This window comes from Canis aureus, chromosome 30 (assembly GCF_053574225.1).
Source record: "Canis aureus isolate CA01 chromosome 30, VMU_Caureus_v.1.0, whole genome shotgun sequence".
NCBI classification, from domain to species: Eukaryota; Metazoa; Chordata; class Mammalia; order Carnivora; family Canidae; genus Canis; species Canis aureus.
Genome location: NC_135640.1, coordinates 12,794,753 through 12,816,505, shown reverse-complemented (window position 1 = coordinate 12,816,505; position 21,753 = coordinate 12,794,753). Strand labels below are relative to the sequence as shown.

The 21,753-nt window shown below is 35.5% G+C and overlaps 1 protein-coding gene and 1 long non-coding RNA gene across 9 annotated transcripts in view; one reads left to right on the top strand and one right to left on the bottom strand.

The window, feature by feature from the left end:
- The window catches only part of LOC144301733 (uncharacterized), a 28,098-nt gene extending 16,744 nt beyond the window's left edge, over window positions 1-11,354 (top strand). For 2 of the 3 annotated variants that reach the window (XR_013368492.1, XR_013368490.1), the window contains 3 exons: window positions 8,625-8,682; window positions 9,438-9,497; window positions 11,148-11,354. This is a non-coding gene — a long non-coding RNA (uncharacterized LOC144301733). The remainder of the gene's footprint in view (window positions 1-8,624; window positions 8,683-9,437; window positions 9,498-11,147) is intronic. The other variant, XR_013368491.1, reaches the window with a different exon arrangement.
- Window positions 1-21,753, bottom strand: part of ROBO1 (roundabout guidance receptor 1) — a 1,120,933-nt gene that overhangs the window by 487,461 nt on the left and 611,719 nt on the right. The window lies entirely within an intron of this gene.

Here is a 21,753-nt window from a genome sequence, read left to right as displayed (position 1 = left end):
CTAAGCCAAAGGGAGATGCTTAACTGACTGAGCCACCCAGGAGCCCCTGAAAATGAGGGATTTCTGTTTAAGACACCATGGATAAAGAAAACAGACAAATGATTAAAGGGAAAAGATATCTGAAATATGTAAAATCAATAAAGAACTCCTGAAAATCAACAGGGAAAGGGTGATGACATGAGAAATGAACAATGTACATAATCAGTCAATTTATAGAAGAGGAATCCCAAAAGATCTTTGCATATAAAGTGATACTTCAACGTGTTAATAATAAAAGAAATGAAAATTGAATGGTATAATATGGTTATACATCTCGTAGACTGGCAAATTCATGAACTTCTCAGGAGTAGCCATTCTGGAGAGCAATCAGGCAACCTGGCAAGTCCAATTTACCTCTAGGTGAAAAAACTAAGTATTAGATCCAATTTGGATTGCACATATTAAATTTATATTATGAATTCCATGCCTACTATGAGTAGTAATAAAGGAAGCATGCTTCCTAAATTTATATTAACACTGATATTGTTAAAATAATCATATTTATGCATTGTTTTGTCCAACTTAGAAACAAGATTTGTGGAAGAAAGAGTAAAGGGGATTGAAAAAAGTCTCAGTGTAACATTTATGTGGTGGAAAGAGTACATCACACAGTTACATACCATTAGACTGAAAGATGTCAACCAATCTCAGTGATGTTGGTTATGGCCATCAATTGGTATTTATAGACCTCCTGCTGTGTATATGGCTCTGGGAAACATTTATTTTTGTAGGCGGGATTGCCTCTGCCAGTTGCTGAGGGTTTCTAGAAGTCTTAGCTTGGATTCTAATTTCTACTTGTTTTGTTCTTGTTAAATATGAAGTAAGGTTATATATATGGAAAGTCCTTCATTATCCTGGGAAATCTTATAAATCTAGTTATGGTAACAGAGTTCCTATTCACATAGATGAATGCCTTGCTCAAAATTAAAGCAACTTGACTAGCTGAAGAAAATACAGTTCTAACAATTGTTTCTTTTTAAAAAAGCAAATATTCTACTTGAAAAATAAAAAATAAAACACTTGCCATATAAGGGAAAAGACAGTTTCTTTGTTTTGCTAGTTAAGAGGTTTCCTAAAGCCTATAAATCAGAGATTTACTATATTTACCATTTATGAGCTCCCTCTGGGAAACATAAAGCTGTAAATTTTATATTAGAATCTCCTAGTACAACTCATTTTTATTATTGCGATGTCACATTCTCAGAGTTTCATTAAATTAGCAACATTTTTAATGAACCTTAATTGCTTTGAATAGTTTTTCTTTCAGTACACTAACACTGCATGAGAAAATAAGACAATTCTATTTTGATAATATGGGACAGTCTTTGAACTACAGACTTTTTTTTAAAAAAAAGATTTTATTTATTCATGATAGACATAGACATAGAGAGAGAGAGAGAGAGGTGCAGAGACACAGGCAGAGGGAGAAGCAGGCTCCATGCCGGGAGCCTGACATGGAACTCGATCGCGGGACCCCAGGATCCCGCCCTGGGTCAAAGGCAGGCGCCAAACCGCTGAGCCACCCAGGGATCCCCCTGAACTACAGACTTTTATTTTATTCATGTATTATGAACTTAAATCAACAATGAACTGGGTTTAGTGCATTCATTACTCAAGAATGAATTATTTTTGCAAAGACTCAAAGTCTTAAGCAAGTGCTAACTCCTAAAACCACGTTCAACTTTATTTATTTATTTATTTATAATTTTTTAAAAGATTTTATTTACTTATTCATGAGAGACACACACACACACACACAGAGAGAGAGAGAGGGAGAGAGAGAGAGAGAGAGGCAGAGACACAGGCAGAGGGAGAAGCAGGCTCCATGCAGGGAGCCCAACGTGGACTTCTTACCGGGTTTCCAGGATCAGGCCCTGGGCTGAAGGTGGCGCTAAACCGCTGAGCCACCGGGCTGCCCCCACGTTCAATTTTAATTAGACTACTTCTGAGTAAGTACTGGATTGAATGATGTACTACATCATTAAAATGTTCATGATAATGTAGAAAAATTTGGTTACAAACAGTCTGCATGGATTAAAAAATGAAAAAAGTTAAAACACAGTATACATACACCAAAACACAAGAAGTACAAATTGCAAGTACTTATCATCCTCATATTCATTATCTGAGTACACAAAGTACTGAAGTTGCATGGGAAAGTGAATGATGTTATAACAGTAATATATCCGCTTACAAAGTCATCAGTTATAGATCTATTCCTCTCAAACATCCCACCCCACTTCCATCTAGCACTTATCTCCACTCATTGAGTCAGTCTTTAAAGATCCGCCTCAGCTAATCCAATAATCCAAAGCAAAAACAACACATATTTTACCATAGATACAAGAACCTAACAAAAGGAGAAATTTCCATGAAAATGTTATTGGAGAATGGTTTATATTTCACAGAAAAACATTGACAGATGAGATTTTTTTTTCAGAGATCAACAAGTTAAAGGTTGAGGATGAGGAACTCTATAAGTATGACTAGATGGATTCTACACAAAGAATATGAAAATTCTGGTAAAATCAAATGTGAAATGATGAAGTCCATATCTTGTCATTGCACAATGTTTTTCAGAAAAATTGTGTTGGATTTGGTGCTTGATGCATCATTCAAGTTAGAACAGAGCTTCAAACATAATTTTATTGAACATAACATAAATTACTTATCCCAAATTGTAGTTTATTTAAAAAAAACTTACTTCCTTTTCAATTTTAATGGCATTTTACGCTAGTTTTTTTGTATATTTGTGTGTGGTTGAATTCTTTTTTTTTTTTTTATGGTTGAATTCTTTTACGTGGATTTTGTTCAGTATGATAACAGGAGGTACAGGTGCATAATGAGAACTACTTGCATCCTAAATGTTGGGTTTTGATTTTGTCTTTATTTTGTGCTTTTTTAAAAAAAATGAGTGTATTACTTTTGTGATCTTTAAGTGTTCAATATAGGTAATTTTTAGAAATCAGTTGACAGTTTTGAATTGCTTAGTTTAATGAAGCTTATTAATCCACACATTTGTAGCACCCTTAGTAGTTTTTAACATTTCTTTGTAAATTATCATTTGGCCAAAATGAAGAGCTAAAGCAATTTCAAATTCAAAAAATAAAACTGAACAGCATTTTCCCCAGAACTAGAACAAACAATCCAAAAATTCGTATGGAACCACAAAAGACCCAAATGGTCAAAGCAATCTTAAAAAAAGAAAAGCGAACCTGGTGGCATCACAATTTCAGACTTCAATTCTATAATAAAGCTGAAGTGATCAAGGCAGTATGGTAGTGGCACAAAAATAGACAAGTAGATCAATGGAACAGGTTAGAAAACCCAGAAACGAATTAATCTTCAAAAAAGCAAAAAATAATTTCCAATGGGAATAAGACAGTCTCTTCAACAAATGATATTGGGAAACTGAACAGCAACATGCAAAAGAAAGAAACTGTACCACTTTCTTACACCATACACAGAAATAAATTCAACATGGATTAAAGACCTAAATATGAGGCAAGAAACCATAAAAATCCTAGAAGAAAACAAAAGCAGTAACTTCATTGACAGAAGATGAAGTAAATATGTCTCCTGAGGCAAGAGAAAGGAAAAATAAAATATCAGGACAACATCAAAATAAAAAGCTTCTGCAAAAAAAAAAAAAAAAAAAGCTTCTGCACAGCAAAGGAAACACAGCTAAAAGGCAACCTATGTAATGGGAGAAGGTATTTGCAAATGACATTTGGTAAAGGGTTGATATGTAAAAAGTATAAAAAATTGATAAAATTCAACACTCAAAAAATCAAGAATCCAATGAAAAAATGGGCAGAACACATGAATAGACATTTTTGCAAAGAAGACATACAGATGGCCAACAGACACATAAGATGTTCATCATTGCCTATGATCAGGGAAATGCAAATCAAAACTACAATAAGGTATCACCTCACACCTGTCAGAATGGCTAAAATCAACAACACAAGAAACAACAGGTATTGGTGAGGATGTGGAGTAGAAGGAACACTCGTGCACTATTGGTGGAAATGAAAACTGGTGCAGCCAGTCTGGAAAACAGTATGGTGTTTCCTCAAAAAGTTAAAAATAGAACTTCCCTATGCGCCAGCAATCACACTACTTGATATTTGCCCAAAGAATACAAAAACAGTAATTCAAAAAGATATATGCAGCCCTATGCTTATTGCAGCATTATTTACAATACATTATTTACAATAGCCAAATTGTGAAAGCAGCCCAAGTGTCCATTGATTGATGAATGGATAAAGAAATATATATATATATATATATATATATATATATATATATATATATACTTATATATTGGAATATTATTCAGCCATAAAAAGGAATGAGATACTGCAATTTGCAATGACATGGATAGAGCTATAGAGTATAACGTTAAGTGAAATAAGTCAGAGGAAGATAACATATAATTTTACTCACATGTGGAATTTAAGAAACAAAATAAGTGAGTAAAGGAAAAAAAGAGAAAGAGAGAGAGGTCAAGAAACAGACTCAACTATAGAGAACAAACTGATGGTTACCAGAGAGGAGGTGTTTGGATGGATGGGTTAAATAAATTATGGGGATTAAAGAGGGCACTTGTGATGAGCACCGGGTGACGTATGGCACTGTTGAATCATTGTATTGCACATCTGAAACTAATATAACACTGCGTATTAACTGGAATCAAAATAAAAACTTAATGTTAGATCTTCCCTAACTTGCCAAAAAATTTGTTTTAGCTGTATAATACAGGTGTCTATTAAAAAGCAATGTAATTTCTGATAAAACAATCAAATAATTCCTTGCTATATGTGAGAATGTTGGCTCAATATAAAAAGTATACCATAGAATTTTCGTTTCATGTTCTGTTTAAGTAATCCCTAAAACTTTGGTTTTAGTTAAATTGATTGATTCTGATAGTTGCTTGCAAAGCAAATTTAAGTGAAGTATAAATGATAAAAACAACTAATTTTTATAAACTACTTTTTTCTTTCATGCATTGAAAACTCCAAGATCCATTTGTATAAATGCCTCATTTTTGTAAGGCAGCAGAAATAATGAGAATGTTATAGCTACTTGTGTAAAAAAAAAAAAAAAAAGTGCACTTCTGTAATTGGAAGGTGGCCTCATTTTAACTTTTCTCGGCATTTCACTTGTTCACCTTTATAGTCACTTTTAAGCATTGATAACAAAACCCTAATGCCCATTCAGCTTTTACAAAGTTACTATGGTTATTCTAATACTTCCATTTGAATTAAGTACCAGAGAAATGTATTAAATTACAATAAAATGGTAATAGAAGGATTTGTTTCTAGAAGCTTCTCTATCTCATTTTTATCTTAGAGACAGTCATTAATTATTGAGTTCAATTCTGAATTTCTCTTTGTACAAGTTTCTCTCCTTGTATAACTACTGTTTGTTAATAGAAATTTAAGATTAGAAATACATAAAAAAGAAATAGGTTAAAACTGAAAAGAACTACGAGTGCACTAAAAGATGTGGGTGTCTCACCTCCGGTTAGTTCAGAATAGTGTCTTGGTTAAATTATAGAGTGAGTGTCTGAAGAGAATCCTTCTCTTTAGAACATTGTCACTAATGAGGATTTCGTTGGCAAATCCCTATTCTGGAAATGGTAATTTTGTTCCATACGATTCTTTGTGAAAGGACTTTGTGTGTCTCCACTTGTTCTTTTTAAGTTGAAAACATCTAAAATTGCATTTGAAAAAAGATAATGAATGAACATGTGCTCATAAGAATCACACACTGTATATATTTTAAATAATAAATAGAATGACATGGTGTTTTATGTAGCTCTTCATATTCTTGGTCTTAAGGTATATCAGAGTGTCTCTCTCTCTCTTTTTTTTAATAGAAAAATCCGTCTCAGGCATTTGTTTCTGGATTAAGTCTTTAAAAACTGAGGTCATGTCTGACCTGAATGGACATTAAAATCCCAGCACATCAAACAGATATTTTACAAGATTTAAATCTTGGACAAAAGATCTTTTCTTCTTTCTTTTGGTTTTATGTTAACATAGCTATGTCAATTTAGAGTGCTTTCTCCAAGCTCTATTACATAACGTTTCTAAAATGCAGATGCTAGCATAAAACATATAACCAAGTAGGCCATGTGACGTAATGGAATCTGGGAGAACTGCAATAATTCTGTAAAAATTAATGTTAATAATTTTTTAAACCCAGTAACCTCAAATTATGAAATATTTTCTACTTGCAGAAAACTACACAAAGAGAATAGACACTCATGTACATATAACATAAATATATAACTATTAAATTTTTGCCACCTTTGTAGTATATCCTCTTTTTAAATAAAAACAAAAATGTACAAAAATGTACAGATATAGCTTAGCTGTATCCCTCACTCTTTCCACTGGTTACTTTCCCAGAGATAACTAGCATCTTAAAGTTGATGCAAATCATTCCCAGGCATGTCTTTATATTTTTACTACATATGCATGGTTCTCTGTAAAATTAAAATATTATACTTAAGAAATTGATATACCATTATTACCAGTTTTTAAAAATTTTATAGAACCAACTGAATAGCACTAGAATAAAAATCTCCCAGGCTGTTGCCTGGACTTCAATCTTTAAAATTGATTTTGGGGGAATAAAAAACCCTTTATGTAATAGTTATTATGAAGTGTTCCATTTTTTTCATGACCTTTGTTTCCCACTTGTATAATCATTTATACTGAAATTCATTAGCTTGCTCCTGAAGAGAAGCACTAAGGGCTATATAAGTAACCATGGGTTAATTGGATAACTGTGGTAATTTTAAAGCTTATAAATGCTGACTTTGCAATTATTAATAATACATGAAGCTTACTATGGATAACCCCTACCTTGGTATGGGAGGCAACTGAGAATAGACACTAGCTTCTCTGGATCTGATAACTGTGGCAAACCAGGAAAATTGCTATAAGCTTTCTCTGACTCAGTTTCCTCAATTGCAAAATACAGATAATAAAGCCCACTCTATCAGCTTTCATGAGGATTTTATGAGAGGATGCCAAATAAACAGCACTAAGTACCCACTAGATGTAAGTTATCACAGTGAATGTGAATTGGGTACACTTTATACTTTAAGAAATAATAAATAAGTTACTGGCTCATTGATAGATTTGGAAGTGTTACATGTAAAGAATTTTCATTGCCATGTTGCCTCCTGATATCCCATTTCTTCATTAAGTGAGACCTAATAGCCTCACTGGTGGACTTCCTGAGCTAATCTCTCCTGTGGGTTATTTTATTTTATTTTTTTTTTAGAGATTTATGTATTTTTTTGAGAAGGGGAAAGAGAGTGAGCGAGCAAGTAGAGGGAGGGGCAGAGAGAGAGGGAGAATCCTGAAGTAGACTCCAGGTTCACTTGAGAGCCCAATTTGGGGCTCAATCTCAGGACCCCAGGACCTGAGCCACAATCAAATCTGTTGCTGAACCAACTGAGCCACCCAGGCACCCCGGCACCCCTCCTGGGGGTTGTTTTAAAGGCCCAGCATCTCTCTTCCTAGTGATTTTGTAAGCACCTAACTGTCTGTATTAAATCCTTTCTTACTAAAGTGTCTAGAATCATTTTTTTATTTTTTTATTTTTTTTTAGATTTTATTTATTTATTTGAGAGAGAGAGCACAAGCAGAGAGAAGGAGATGAGAGAGAGGGAGAAGCAGCTCCCCCACCCCCTCCACCGAGCAGAAAGCTAGACACAGGGCTCGATCTCAGGATCCCAGGATCATGACCCCATCCAAAGGAAGATGCTAAACCCATTGAGCCACCCAGGCTCCCCGATTTCTTTATCTTCAACTCACCATCCAGTGGAGGCTAATGGTGGCCACAGGACCTTCAGAATGAGAATCTGGGACTTATTAACTGTATGATTTGTGATTTTTAAAAAATTTTTACTTATTTATGATAGTCACAGAGAGAGAGAGAGAGAGAGAGAGGCAGAGACACAGGTAGAGGGAGAAGCAGGCTCCATGCACCAGGAGCCCGACGTGGGATTCGATCCCGGGTCTCCAGGATAGTGCCCTGGGCCAAAGGCAGGCGCTAAACTGCTGCGCCACCCAGGGATCCCTGATTTGTGATTTGAAGTAACGGAAATCTGAAGAAAATGAGACTTAAGAGTAAATTTTAAAAGTTTAACAAATGAGTACTGTGTTGTGTCACCTGGAGTGGAGTGCCACCACCATTGGTGACCTGAATGGTTCTTGCATTAGGCTATTATAACATTAATAAAGAATACAAGGACTTTGTGGGTGGGCTGTCTGCTTCTAATTGCAGAGAATCATTTACTGAAGTGATACATGCAGTATCTGAAGTTCTTGGCTGAAGGCACAATCAGGGCCATAGAGAATCTCTGTTGACTTGTAGCCTCAGGGCCATTAGAACTAAAATTCTGACTCAGTATTGCTGCAGTGGGGTCTATTGTGTGAAAATTTAGAGCACTGACTGGGGAAAGTGCAGGACCGTGAAAATGGAATGAGATTATATGGGCAGGTTCAGATTACCTGAGCATTCCAAACCCTTCTAATTCCACTGATCTTTTCTTGTCGCAGGTAAAGCCCTTATTTCTCATCAGATAAAGCAGGATCTACCTTGCTCAGAGCCTGTGAGGTAGTTACCATGCTAAAGAATATCCATTCACCTCCTATCCAGCTCTAATGTTAATTATCTCCAAAGCAAAGATCAGATTCCCAACAGGTCATAAATACAACACTTAGCCCAGGAAAGGAAGGCTTGCTCGATTTTGCTAATTTATACCAACAGAAAACTGGAGAATATCTATGAGATATGATTCTAAATGGGCTGGAACAAAAAAGAAGAAAAATAATTTTAAAGTGGCTGCATTTATTAAATATGGTTGGATTTACCAGAGTTCTAGAATCAAAGGCCTAGTTTGAACAGCTGGAAGTGGTTCTAGCTGTATGCTTGGTATGGACGGAAACTTATACTCAAATGATGTGTTTAGTAAATAAAATTTAGATGCCAGAAATTCTTTGGCATAACAGAGAGGGAGGAATGCATGTGGCTATCAAGCACTTGACATGTAGCTAATCCAAATCAAGATGTCCTTTAAGTGTAAAATTGTACAAAAATATGTAAACTATCTCAGTAATAATTTTTATATGGATTACATATTGAAATAATATCTTATTAAGTTAAACAAAATAAAATTTTAAAAACAATTTCATTTATTTCTTTTTACTGTGTTTTAAAATATGGCCTCCAGAACATTTAAAAGCTACATGTGCCTTACATTTGTGGCGTGCATTATATTTCTATTGTGCTGCTGTAGAGGGATTCAAATATTTGAGTAGATTTATCATTTGTAACATACTTACTCATCTTCTTACTCTGTCTTTTAAAAGGGCCAAGAAGACAATCCCTATAACAAGGCATTTGGTACTACACTTGAGAGAGAAGCTCCTGTATCCTTGACAAGCATAGTGTTTGTTCTCTGTAGGCTTGTCATGAAGTTTGGAAGCACTGCCATTGTAATTAGGTCTGATCTTAGTGTGGATGATATGGTTATGGAATCGCCAAGGCCAAATGTTAGCAGTTAACTACCAAAGAAAAAGTGTGTATGGTTTTTACAGTAGTCCATGGACTCCCAGTGATATTTTGCTGTGGATTACAAATCATGACTCCTTAGAATTGAAATAATTGTGAAGTTACTAAAGTATAATTAAGTTTAATTAAAACAACAACAAAAAATCTATTTGTGGTGAAAAAGGCCTGATTTGAATCATGTGTTGGATAGTGATGGCCCATTACCCAATCACTGGTTCATGAGCCCTTGCTCAATGCACAGGCTGGGAAGCCCTTAACTATAGGAGAAGCCAGGGAGTTGTGAAAATGGACCAAGTGATACTATCAAACTTATGTACTATAGGTTTCTTTCTGGACTTCCCTAAAAGAAGCCTATTTATCAAAACGTCTGATTTAAAGAAAGGGAAATGCAGATTATTTGATACCATAAATACCTACAGATGAAGGGGTGCCTGGGCAGCTCAGTTAGGTAAGCATCCGACTCTTGATTTCGGCTCAGTCGTGATCTCAGGGTCATGGGATTGAGTGCCTCATCAGGCTCCACACTCAGCACAGAGTCTGATTGTCCCTCTTCCTCTATCCTTCTCCCCTGCTCCCATTGTCTCTCTAAAATGAATAAATGAATCTAAAAAAAAAAAAAAATTACCTACAGAACCAGAATGCTGTTGTGTTTCATTAGTCCAATGACTTAGTTTTATCCAAAGTACATCTGCTGGTGTGCCTGAAATTTTATCTGTGGCAATCTTCCCAGTTAATGAATACCTAGCTGAATCAACAATTAGCACAATAATGCATTGTCTCCCTGGCCCAATGAATGAGGACTTTTTTTTTTTTTTAAATAGCAGGAAGTCCTTAGAATTGCCACAGATTATAAAATCAAAATTAAAAAAATCAAATGAAATACCATATTCTCTATGAAAACATAAGCCAGTTAGTGCCAATTTCAAGGACTTCAAATATACAGAGGGTGTTTGTACTTATGCCCATTAAAGTATCCTCTTTGTCCTGTACAAAAAAGAGGTCTCTGAGAATAACAATGATTATAGTATATTTAGTCAGATGAAGATTTAAATATTAAAATCTCTTTACTAGAGAAAATCAACAGAGACCTTCACGCATAAAATGAGGTACTATCATGGCAAAAGCATTTCTCTTCTCTCCAGTAAATGAACAATACCAGGATAATCTTGCTTTCACTTTGGTAGGTATGGTACTACATAGTCATTATCTTATGTAAGGGCGACACTAACTCTCTTTGTTCTCTGGAATCTTTATAACATCACTCTCCCCAGACAAACATCCTGGTCCACTGGATTGTTGAAATCTTGCTCATAGATCTTGGTGAGCAGTAAGCAGCAGTTACTCTATATGCCTGTGTAAAGCACACACATTTCAATGGATGGGGGATTTACCTCTTAAAAATGTACATTTCTGCACACTATCCCTGTGAATTTGTAGGGTCAAGTCATGTCAGGATATTCTCACCAAAGTGAAAGATAAATGGCTGCTCCTTGACCTACATTTTTCAGCAAAGTGTCTTCTTGCTGGGTGTCTTTGGATAATGGAGAAAACATATACCATATTTGGATGAGCCACGCCTTCCTATTTGTCAACTATGCATAATACCACCCCTTTTGACTGTGACCCAGAGCAAGAGAAGGCTGTTCTATTAATCCAGCTCGCACTACAAAATAGCTCTTATTTGGGCTACATGACTGAATAAATCCAATTGTGCAATGATGGGATATTGTATGTAGCTTCTGGTAATCTGATAGTAGAATCACAGCATAGACCACCTATGGCTTTAGAGAAAAGCAATGACCTCTTTGGAAAACAATTAATTTTCTTTTTAAATCCAGTTTCTATGTTGCAACATGGGTCCAGGAGTGGTTGCATTTCTGATCCAGGGAATCTAAATTCCTATTCAATTCATGCAACCATCATCTACTGGGTGATGCTTGATCCTCTAAGTCAGAGAGTTGGGTAGGCACAGTAACACCATCAAGAGGAACTGGCATTGACAAAACAAGATGAGGTTCAATCAGTCCCTGAAAGCACAAAATGCGGCATGTGTAAGTAGCTACCATTTATGATGCACGTGTTCCTGCTACACTGCCGCCTCTTCCTTGATCCTTACACATGGCTACCTGGGTGTTTCTCATTATCAGTTGACAGAGGAAAAAAACTAAGCTTGATATTCATTCAATTCTTCATGATATATTGGCATTGGTTGGATGTGGACTGCTGCTGCATTCACTGTATCCCATACAGGAGTGCCATGAAGGACAATAGAGAAAGTCAATCCTTACTATAGGAAGAACTTCAAGTGATATAACTGGTCATCCATTTTACCTGGAAAGAGGTATGGAGTAAGACAGATTTAGGAATAGTAACTAAAAGATTGAATAGATATTTGGGGTGTTAGTGGAAGAAGTTTGAAGAATACAAAACAAGAGAATCTGGATAGAAGACTATGAGATGCACCCTTTGAACTGATATCAGTGTGCCGGGTGAACACCTACAAATGAGCATGTGTTATATAGGAGTCTTTTAATAAATAGGCAGTTGACCTATTTTTTGTCAATGTTGACAATGTTGACTCAGAGGTCATTCAGCTCCTTCCCCCACCATCCCACTGCTTGCATGACTGGCTCTTGCGTAGTGTGTTCAGGCAGCATGAAGAGAAGTTTTGTGTGGATTTAAAGACATAGTATTACCCTCAATAAAACTGAATGGCCTCCAATATTGCTGACAGCCCAATCTGCCAGGAGCAGAGAGTAATGCTGAACCATCAATATGATGCAATCGCTATGAGGTCCATCTTGCCAACTTGGTGGTGGGATAATCATATTGAACTCCTTTCCTCATGCAGGAGGGAGAAGTGATATATCTTCACTGGAATAGCTCTATGAATGAATTCTTTCCTTCCCTCCATGCTTTTGTCAGACCCACCATCTGTGCAATTACTGTATGACTTGTTCTATAACAGTTTATCATGTATAACATAGCTTTTGAAGAAAGAAATTATTTTTCAGCAATGAATTGAAGTAAAGAACTGACCATAGGCTTTTGTAACACTGGACTGATCAACTGAATATTCAGTATATCCAGTTATGGAACCATTTGGGTGCCTTATGAAATGACATTTCTTCCCTCAAGGAAAGGGAAAGTGTTCTGAACCAATGACAAATTCCTTGTTTCTTCATTGCTAGTCTGATAGTGATTAGTGTTGTTCTCCAAGTATTTCTAGTTCTCCCTCTTCCAAGTGCCATGGTATGACTGAGCTTTTATACTCTGTGGATTAGGTGCATCCATGTGACTTTCTCTGGATAAATAAAAGAGCAGAAGTCACTTCTGTTCAGAAACCGTTAAAGCCAGCTCATGATTGTTCTTATTGCTACTGTGATCATGGAAGCCTTGTCCTGGTGGCATATCCGTTAGCCTTGGGAATCTGAATGATTATGTTGAAGAGTCCCCCATCATGTTATGCCTTAGTGAAACATACATTTTTTGTTGCATTGCCTTGGAACACCATCTGGAGTTGCCCTGGAAATTTTATTTTTGCTTGTTACTATAGTATTACTTACTGTAGTACTCACCTATAGCTGTAAAATCAACATGTAGCTGATTCAAAAGTTTCTTTGTGGCAATGTAAAATAATAGTAAAGTGTTTTATTTTTATGGTAAATGCTTATGTACTGACTGCATAGTCCTCTATGTATCAGCTTTTTGCAATGAGCTGAAGTTAGACTGATGTTCACTAACTATGAAAAAACAACTTAAAAAATAGAGCTACCCTATGACACAGCAATTGTACTACTGGGGATTTACCCCAAAGATACAGGTGCAGTGAAAAGCCAAGACACCTGCACCCCAATGTTTCTAGCAGTAATGTCCACAATAGCCAAACTGTGGAAGGAGCCTTGGTGTCCATAGACAGATGAATGGATAAAAAAGATGTGGTCTATATATACAATGGAATATTACTCAGCCATTAGAAACGACAAATACCCACCATTTGCTTCGACGTGGATGGAACTGGAGGGTATTATGCTGAGTGAAGTAAGTCAGTTGGAGAAGAACAATCATTATATGGTTTCACTCATTCGGGGAATATAAAAAATAGTGAAAAGAATTATAGGGAAAGGAGAGAAAATGAGTGGGAAAAATCAGAGAGGGTGACAAAACATGAGAGACTCCTAACTGGGAAACGAACAAGGGGTAGTGGAAGGGGAGGTGGGCAGGGGGATGGGTTGACTGAGTGACAAGCACTGAGGGGGGCACTTGACAGGATGAGCACTGGGTGTTATACTATATGTTGGCAAATCGAACTCCAATAAAAAATATACCAAAAAAATGTTAAGGATTAAAACTGGTCACTGCCGGGGCACCTAGGTGGCTCAGCGGTTGAGTGTCTGCCTTCGGCTCAGGTTGTGATCCCTTGGTCCTGGGATGGAGTCCCGCATTGGGCTCCCCACGGGGAGCCTGCTTCTCCCTCTGCCTAAGTCTCTGCCTCTCTCTCTGTCTCATGAATGAATAAATAAAATCCTTAAAAAAAAAAAAAAAAAAAGGTCACTGCCTACATTATCTCTAACAATTAGAGATTAGGAAGAGTTAGCCAATTATCTTTTAGGTTCCAAAAACTTAGTCAATCACCAAATATTTTTCCCTTTTTTATGGATCAGGAAAATCCAAAACAAAAAAAGCAGGAGGATGATTTGCATAGGACCACAACAGAGAGCAAAAGCAGAGCAGGGAAAAGACTCCACCCTTGACTGTGTCCTGACAGCTTCTGACTGGAAGAGGAGTGTCATGCTGTTGACATGTACTGCTGAGAAGGCTTTGGGCCTGTGGCATGTCTTTCTGGGCTAGCAGGGAGTCATTTCCAAAGCCAGGCCTCTAGAAACAATGTGGAGAATAGTGAAGCTAAAATATTAATTGTCTTGCATAAATTGGTTAAATAAAGATTCTTTAAAAAAAATAAAGAAACAAAACAAAACAAAATAAAGATTCTTATTTGATTATACATATAATAAGGGATCTGCTTTAAGTAGCTGCCATAAGGATTAAAAAATCATATTAAAATTTCTTTTAAAAACTTTTAATCTGAATTCCTTTTATGTACAGGTGTTCTGTCTTTTGGACATTAACCTACCTAAAGAATGCCTGGTTACTTTATGTTTCTGAGTATGTTTACTTATCTCTATGTGTCTAAAATTTGCCACTTTGGATAAATTTTAAAAATCAAAGCATTCTTTCAAAAATTCAAGTAAAAAAATTTCAAGTCAAAACTATTCATAACAAATATTTTTTTCACTTGAGCTTCTAACTGAAGAAAGTAAAATGAAGTCCAATTTTCATACAAAAATCAAGGCTTTTCCATTTTTATATAGGTCAAACACTGTACGGTTTCTTCCCATACCATAGAAAATCAAAATATTTAACTGTAAAGTTTTCCACATTGAAAATACTGTCAAATACTAAATATAATAGTCCATGCCTCAGTCAACATCTTTTTGGCATGATTTAAATTTCCAAAATGTTCATGAAGAATTCTAGAATTAGAATTAGTGTCACTAATGTGAGAACAACATAAAATTTGCTTCATTTTTTAAAGATTTATTTATTTATTTTAGAGAGAGAGCATGAGCGAAAGGGAGGGACAGAGAAGGAGAGAGAGACAGAGAGAATCTTAAGCAAGCTCCACACTGAGCGCAGAGTCCTACGTGGGGCTTGATCTCTCCACCCTGAGATCATGACCTGAGCCAAAACTAAGAGCTGGATGCTCAACTGACCAAGCTACTCAGGCACCCAATAATTTGCTTGATTAAAAAATAGAAATAAACTGCTTCAAACTGTTCTTTCACAGAATCCTATGGTCATTAGAGTTTAGCTTACTTTTTAATGCTCAAATCTTCTTGAAGCTTCCAAGTCCCATGTCCTTATAAGACAGATGTAGGCATATCTTTTCCTAATTGTCAATAATTATGAAAATGAAACTATTTTTTCACTTTTTCTCTCAATTCAAGAAGACTCTTGGAGTATTACACATAAATTTAACCCATGATCCCAAACTTCTGTCTCATTTGCTTCCTTTTATATTTTTGAGAATTGGCAAAATTGCCTAAAAATTGAGGTCACTCAAAACAAACCACAAATTTGATGGTTTTATAATTCTAGAAGAAAAAAAAAACCATGTATCTCTTTTCCTTAACTGCTTAAGACTAATTCAATACTTAAATTGGTGTGACATTATATGTTATTCCCAGTATGTGTCTATAGTAAGTAGAAATGGTTTATTATTTTAATAACTGTTTTTATGTTTTTATTTATTTTTATTTTTTATTATTTTTAAAAGATTTTTATATATTTATTCATGAGAGACACACAGAGAGAGAGGCAGAGACATAGGCAGAGGGAGAAACAGGCTCCCCTTGGGGAACCTGATGTGGCACTAGATCCCAGGACCAAGGGATCACAACCTAAGCCAAAGGCAGACACTCAACCACTGAGCCACCCAGCTGCCTCGTGTTTTTATTTTTTAAGATTTTATTTATTTATTTGAAAGAGTGAGAAACCAGGGTGAGGAGAAGAGTAGAGGGAGAAGGATAAGCAAACTTCTCACTGAGCACAAAGCCTAATGCGGACTCCATCCCACATGAGATCATGACTTGAGCCAAAATCAAGAGTCAGGTGCTTAACTGACTGAGCCACCCAGGAACCCCAAGAAATGTTTTAAAATTTCCTATTATAGGGGCAACTGGCTGGCTCAGTCGGTTAAATGTCTGACTCTTGGTTTCCCACTCAGGTCGTGATCTCAGGGTTGTGAGGTCGAGCCCCACATTGGGTTGAGAGATTACTTAAATATAAAATCTTTAAAAAAAAATTCCCTATTACACACAAGTTAATTCACAATTAATGCACAAGTTGACAAACAGCACTTTTAATGAGGAGGCCACCAGTTATGATGACCCAGAGAGGAGTCATGTGTGATGTTGATTTTAACAGAGTTTAGATCTTATATACCTCCACATACCTAGTACAAGGCTCAATATGTGAATTTTGTCTAAGTAAATGAATATATGAGTATCCAGATATTTCATAGAGTAAGATAATTATTTTATATGAACTTGTACATTAGTATATTATTTTTTTAGAGCCAAATATAAAGCACTTTAGGGGAACCTAGTGGCTCAGTTGGTTAAGCATCTGATGTCTGACTTTAGCTCAGATCTTGATTCCCAGTCCTGGCATTGGGCCCTGTGTCATGCTCCCCACTCAGCTGGGAGTCTGCTTCTCCCTCTCTCTCTGAGTCTCCCCACAACCATATTCTCTCTCTCTCTCTCTGAAGTAAATAAAAATCTTTTAAAAAGTATATGTAATCACTAAAGTATAGTGTTAGTTTTATTTCTATTCTTCAGTTTATTTTTCTACACTTTCTCATTTCCTAGCAATTCTGTGAAGATTTTTAAGTTAGAAAAAAAACACTAAAAATTGAATTTGGGAGATGTTGCATCTTTACTGCTAAATATCTGTACTATCTTGGTTAAGTCATGATAGTTATAAGGGTCTTCGTTTCCTCACTTTTAAACTGATGATTTTTGTGTGCATTTCTAATACTCCATATTTTGGGCACTGCAGACATACAGTGGAAAAAGCAGTTGACTGAAGTGGAAAAAGCAGTTGACTGAAGCAGAAAAATAAGCTTGAAATCTCAATTTATGGAAGCTCTGAATATCAGAGAATGAGAAAGAGCTTTAGGAAATTTAACATATAATAAACAAATACAAAATATTTCTATAAGCATTGGTAGACAATAAATATCAGGGATGTTTCCCAGAAAAAAAGAGAGGGAGAGGCAAACCTAGAAAGACTTAACCATAGAGAACAAACTGATAAGGAGGTGGACAGGGGGATGGGTTAAATAGGTGATGGGAGTTAAGGAGGGCCCTTGTGATGAGCAAGGGGTGAAGTATGGATATGCAGAATCACCATATTGTACATCTGAAACTAATATTACATTATACGGTAACTAACTGGAATTTAAATAAAAACTTAAAAAGTAAGAATGTTTCCCAGAAAGTTGGAAGGAAAATGATGAAGAATCAGAAATAAGGGAAGAAAAGGTAAGGAACTTAATGAATCAATATAAGAGGTCCACTGCCTAACAGCAATTCCAAAGGGCAGCAGACAATGCAGAGATAAGCATTCTCAAACAATAATTTAAGAAAATTTCTCATAATGGAGATAAATGATTCTCCTATTTGCAAGGTCCCTCGAGTACTCAGCATAATGAAGAAAAACAAACAACAAGCAAAAACGGACAAGCCACCACAAAGCACAAGAGTGTAGGAACTTCTTTATTTCTGATGTTTTTAAAGTTCTATTACGATGTGCTTTCTGGAGACAAGGCTTCGGTTAACAAGGAGATAAACCAGAAGAGAGGAAGACATGAGATCTGGGAAATAGGAAATGCAACAAAAATAAGTGATGAAAAAAGTCCCAGGTCTAGAGAGAAACCATTCATCTTGGGACAAAAACATGAAGTATTTAATGAGGAAGGTGTTGAAAAACCTCAGGCTGGTAGAATATTAGGCAGGCTGAAGCATTTAGGAAGTTTAAGGATGCAATTAACTGCAGACAATAAACAATCTCATGCAGAGAAAGAATAATGCATACCTGCGATTATAGTATTTTACTTGGCTCTGTAATAGACTCATCCAGGAAAACTTTGCTTTATCATAGCCATATAAACCATTTATTTAACAAAGAATGTGCTAGCAAGAGAATGGGGAAAAGAAAATGTCTAGGGAAGCCTGGGTGGCTCGGGTTTAGCGCCGCCTTTTTCCCAGGGCGTGATTCTGGGGTCATGGGATCGAGTTCCACGTCGGGCTCCCTGCATGGAGCCTGCTTCTCCTTCTGCCTGTGTCTCTGCCTCTCTCTCTCTCTCTCTCTCTCTCTGTGTGTGTGTCTCTCATGAATAAATAAATAAAATCTTAAAAAAAAATGTCTAAAACTGGCAAATCAAGAATCATATGTAGATCTGTATTATTTAAAAATAGAAAGAAAACTGTCAGAAGACACATTGAAAAGAGCAAGAAAAGCAGTTTTAAGGGAAGAGGGTTCAAGGATTGGAAGGTGGATCAGGACCCCCTTGTTTTGGTCTAAAAGCTTTTTTCCTGTTTGATTTTTTTTTTTAAGAAAATATGTGATCAGTTAGTGTGATAGTAGTGAACCTAGGATAAGAATTAGCAGAACCCTAAAAATACTGGTGACCAGAACCGGGGTGTTGCAGAGAGCATGGCTCAGCTATTTAATTTCTAACCGCGTGTTCCAGTGTGGCTTGTAGCCATAACCTCAACAACCTCTCATAACCTCTGTAATGTTGGAGAAGGTATAATTAATTTGGGACTAGTCCTGTTCTTGAGTACTCAGACAGACATTAGACACTGTTGCTTTTAACACTGGCCCCTTCTTGAAAGAGGGGTGATGAGGATTAAATGAATTACTGTATGTAAAGTGTTCAGAAGACTGCACTGCATGCATGAAGTAATATTTAGCACTGGTTATTAGTACATTTTTAAAAATGCACATGCCATGTTGGAATTTTTGCTTGATCTTAAGTGTGAAACTATACAATTAAGAATGTAGAGGGAGAAAAGAATCAAAGTCACCATCAATTAACAGTTATTCACCAAGTTTCAAAACATGAGGCAAAATATATTTTGGGGGTTGCTATTTGAGTCATTTGGGCAAACCCGCTAATTTGTCCAAGATATTTTTTTTAATAAGAGAACATATGTTTTGTTTCCTTTTTTTATTATTTTGTTTCCTTTTAAACAGAATTATAACCAAACTTTACTTGGAAGTAATATTAATGGGTAGAAGACTCTATTACGACCATTTGAAATGCCTCTGAAATTTCTGACATTCCATGGGTAGATTTTTACTTCAATTGATATTTACACAACTCTGATAATCATTTAGTTTTAGGATTTTTAAATTTGCATTTAGCTTTCCTTCCATTATATTACTGTAAATATAGAAGTCTAATCCTTAAAACAGATCTATGGAGATAGGAGATGTCATTTTATTTTTATTATGTAAAATGGGGACAAATGATACATTTTACACATTATAAATAAAATGTACAGGCTCTTTTTGGTACTTAGAAAAAACATAAAGTTCATTTCTTTTCTAATTAATAATTACTGCTTTCTAAAAAGATTAAGAATGCTACTAGGAAATCAGCAGCTCCCACTTATTCTGATTTTTAATGTATCAATAAACTTCTCTTCAAATTTTTTGTCAGTAACTAGAGCTCTACATGGGTTACATGTGTATTTCAGACATTTAAATATTCTTAAACATATTACTTAATTTTTTTTCATATTTATGAAACACCATATGCACTTCCAGAAGTTGAAAACAATGTACTCTTTTCAGGTTTTCCTTTAAAAAAAATCATTGATTACATATTCAACCTCTTTGGAATGATGTGTGTCTGACCCTGCAAAGTGCTGATCTGAAACCCCATCTTACTTGTTCTTGCAACAAAGGCTATATACTGTGAACTGCTAAATAATCCCCAATATTTATGACATGCTTGGTTAAACAGGAAATGGTCTACTTGTCTAAATAATGCGCAAGCCCACTTAATAACACATCACTGCGCCACCTCAGAAATTGCTCTGCATTCATAGATTAGTAAAAGAGAGACTGAAATGTTTTCAAATCTTACAGGGCTTTATAATATTGTGACTGAAGATGGTAAGGAGAAAAGGAATTGAAAAGGAATACTGATACCACTTAGATAGGTATGACATATGGTTTAAGAAGCAAGTGTTATTAATAAGATTATCAATCATTGACTAGATCATGAATGAAAATATTAATTTATGTTTATGATCTGAGATCCATAGATTCTACTTTGATGGGCCAGTTTGATAGTGATGGTCCCAAATGATTTGAGGAGTAGAGCAGATGTAGAGGCAAATTAGCTTGCAGTGGAAATGATACTCTTTGTAGTGGTCAAAAAAGAGAATTGGGAGGGCGTGAATATGAATTTTAGTGCCTGGTGATTTCCTTTTGGGATTGTTTCATGTTCCCCCCAAAATGTTTTCCAGAATTGTACAGATTCCTCTGGGAAGCATTTCTTCTTTATATACATAAGTGTTAGGGGAAGAGAGAAGTCTCACTTGTAAGCTCAATGAAGTGAAACAACATGTACTAAAAAATAAACATCAGATACACACAATTTTCAGTCATTTTGTGATATTGTGCAAAATATATAGACCCCTCAAATAATACCTTATATATTTACTTAACTCTCATAAAAATTTATCTTGCAACTAACTCAATGTCAAATGATTTGACAACCACTTTGTATATTCTCTATGCTGCTTAATATTCATATTTTATTTCTAACGATGCCCTATATCCAGAGTTACTAAACTCCAGACATAATACGGACAATTAATATGTAAAAATGTTCCTGAGCAGATAGACTGCCTCACTTCCTTCTGAACTGAATTTCCTCTAATATAAAGATTCTATCAACTCGATCTCATGTGATCAGAGTAAAAGGAATTCACACACACAGAAGTAGACACACACATACACATTTACCCACACATATGCACACAAAATAAATCTGTTGGTAGTTTCAAGTAATACTTTGCACGATTACTTCAACCTTAGAGTTAACTGAGATCTTTATCGTTCTTATCAAACAGACAAAACCCATTTTTTTCTATTTAATTTTTCTTATGACTTCCAGTGGAGATTTTAATGAGCAAAGAAATGGTCAATATGAAAATGAAAGAGACAAATAGTATGTTTAATTCATATAGTAGAAAAAAGGTTCCTGACTAATCAAGAATTTACTGAAACAAAATATCTAGAATGAACTTCCTTCGATACTAGAGTTCATAAACAGTTACAGTCTCAGAGAGAAAATCATTCAGAAGATTGTTTTCCAGTCACATCACATTAATGTGCTGCTTTAATCAGTTCCCTTGTAGAATATAAAGATAATTTTATGAGTTCATTACTTCATAATAATTCAACTGATATGTTTAATAGCACAAGTCTGATTACTGATTAACCTAAGAAGGAAAAACAAATAGAAATAAA